General features: G+C 33.9%; 1 long non-coding RNA gene across 1 annotated transcript in view; it reads left to right on the forward strand.

The window, feature by feature from the left end:
* LOC147467357 (uncharacterized) overlaps positions 1 to 1,252 on the forward strand; it is an 11,439-nt gene extending 10,187 nt beyond the window's left edge. Inside the window, exon 5 of the long non-coding RNA XR_015190631.1 lies at positions 1 to 1,252. This exon is cut by the window's left edge and continues 593 nt beyond it. This is a non-coding gene — a long non-coding RNA (uncharacterized LOC147467357).
* The last annotated feature ends 1,577 nt before the right edge of the window (positions 1,253 to 2,829 follow it).

The following is a 2,829-nucleotide window of genomic DNA, read 5'->3' on the forward strand; positions in this document are numbered from 1 at the left end:
AGTGCATTCTAAACTCTTTGGATCTTATTAACTAGCTCCTTGACATTTGTTAATGTTATTTGTTTATAAAAATAAAGAGATATGCCAAAAAATTGTTTTAATATCATTTAACTATTCTGGTTATCCTATATTTTACTCATAAACCATGTTTTAAGCACAAAGAATGAAACGATGGAAAAAGGATAATATCTGTTGTAAAAGAGTAATACAGATTACAATATTCCTAAATACAAAATTCATATTATAATTGAAAATCTTGGGGATATATAAATGAAAAGAGAGAGAAAGAGAGGGGGAAAAAAAAGAAGAAAAAAGATCTGAATCAATAAAACCAAGGATATAATTGATTGTACAAGATTATTGCAAAATACAGTGTTCCTAGCCAGTGTGCATAAAGGGTTTACAAGTTTTACAGATATGTTGACAGATAATGAAAACAGGCCTGCATGAAACAAGAGCACAAGTGCCAACATTGCTTTAACTTACAATGATTATTACAGAATACATTGATTTAAAGAGATTATCACAGAATACAATGTTCAAAATGGATTGAACTCTTGAGGATGTATTTTAGTTTTACTATCTATATATCTATCTATCTGTATCTATATCTACACACACACCTATGGAGAAAAAGAGAAGAAGAGCTGCAAAAAGATGAGAATTGTGTGTGTGTGTGTGTGTGTGTGTGTGAGAGAGAGAGTTTATGTCTATTTATCTATGAACCATGGATGACATAACCAGTGAGAATCATCAGAGGATAATGTAAAAACTTAATTCTTCCATGAAATACAATTATTACTGTACAATAATGTTTAGTGTAAATATCTACAAGAAATGATTATTATAATGATAATAATGAAAATAATGATGATGATGATGATGATGATGATGATGATGATGATGATGATGATGATGATGATGATGATGATGATGATGATGGTGATAGTGATGAGAAAAAAAAACTCCATTGTATAAGGCACAAAAAATGCAACCATGTATTGTAACTATGCTTTCAATGACTTATCAGCTTTCATGTTGTGTCATCTTTTTGTATGTCTATGATGTTTAGAAAAAAAAAAAAACAAAAAAAAAAAACAAACACACACACAATTAAATAAATAAAATATAACATATAATGCAAGAACACAAGGTTTCTAGGGTATGCTTCCAACAATTTGTCAGTTTTCATGTTTCTCTTTCTCTTGTATGTATATCATGTGGAAAAAAAAAATAATAATAAAATTAAAAAAAAAAAAAATAAATAACATAACACAACAGCAATATCAGTTTTGCATAGTATGCTTTCATAAAGATGTCCTTTTTCATATGATTTAGCATCTTTTTTTCTTGATAAAATGTGAAAAATATTCAGTTGATGTAAGTGCACATTTGCTTTCTTTCATAGACAAGGTCTGGCTATTTCATCTATCAAGTTAATTTGGTAGCATGTTCTTTAACGTGGATGATTTAGTGAAAGATATGCGAGTCTTTATAATAGCTGAAAATTTTCATCTGCATTTACAAAATATCATAATAACATGCCAAGTCTAGAAAAGATAGTCGTTAAAGAACTGGTATGTGTCTAAGCATTGAAACAGCCAGCCAGCCATCTCTAAGGTGTGTGTGTGATGTGTTCCATCAAAACTAGTCGTGCTAACTAGAGCAGTTGGGTAGTTTGTTGGATTTAGCTCCTTTTGTGAAGTGAATAAAGACTATATTGTGGAGATATTGTGGAGAAGGTCCATTTCTACTTGTCCGAGAGTTGAGCGGAGGCAGTTTGGTAGTTTGTTGGATTTAGCTGGTTAGTGAATAAGGTCTAGATTTGTTTGAGATATAGGGGAGAAGGTCGATTTCTGTTTGTCCGACGGCTGGTCGGGGCGCGCGTAGGCCTCACCGAGGCAAGAGCAAAGTCAAGTTGAATGTTGCTTGTGTATGAAATATGAAATGAGAAATGGAATGGATTGTATTGTATTGTCTTGTTTGCTGATGAGTGAGATTGTTTTTTGGTGTTTTTTGCTTGTTTTTGTTTTTGACTCAGTTTTTGTTGTTTAGTTAGTTGATGTTTGGTATGTTTTTTTTTTGTTTGACGTTTGAGTTTGCGTTTTTGCTCTTTTTCTACGTGTTTTGCACTGGTCTCTGTTTCTTTTTTCCTTCTTGTTGGCTTTTTGTGTGGTTCGACTGTTTGTTTTAGTGTTGATTTTTGGTGAGTTTGTTTGTGAGAGAGAGGAATTCGAGTGTTTTCATGAGAGAGTGAGTGAGTGGGTTGGTACTGATAACTAGCTAACTACTGATCGGTTTGTAACCCGATCCCTCCCCCTCCTTATCTGGCTGGCTGGCTGGCTGTGGTCCTTCTTCCTCCCTCCCTCCCTCTCTCTCTCTCTTTCTTGCACGTACATTTTTATCTTCCTCTACCAAATCAAATTCAATGATTATTACTACTTCGTGCTCATACTCAGTGGCTATTTTCCTCATCAATCACTTTTGTGTGTCACCAGGTATCGTAATATTATTGATAGGCACAGTTTGCTACAAGGGATATCTGTCTGATTCAACATACATACATAGATTGTTTCTATCTCTTTCTCTGTTTCACTTGCCCCCCCCCCCTTTTTTTTCCACTCCGTACCACCCACCCCCCCTCTCTCTCTCTTTCTCTCTCCCATCATAGACAGCGAACCAACCAATCATTTCTAGTCATTCATTCATTCATTCATTCATTCATTTGTTTTAGTTTTTGTAATAAATCGACTTTACACTTGTAGATGCATACATGCATGTATCATTTCTCACTTTCTCCCCCCTTGACTCTTGACATGAAATGGGCCT

The sequence above is a fragment of the Penaeus japonicus genome, unplaced genomic scaffold (genome assembly GCF_977035675.1).
Source record: "Penaeus japonicus unplaced genomic scaffold, GWHDUDI00000001_assembly GWHDUDI00000037, whole genome shotgun sequence".
Classification (NCBI taxonomy): domain Eukaryota; kingdom Metazoa; phylum Arthropoda; class Malacostraca; order Decapoda; family Penaeidae; genus Penaeus; species Penaeus japonicus.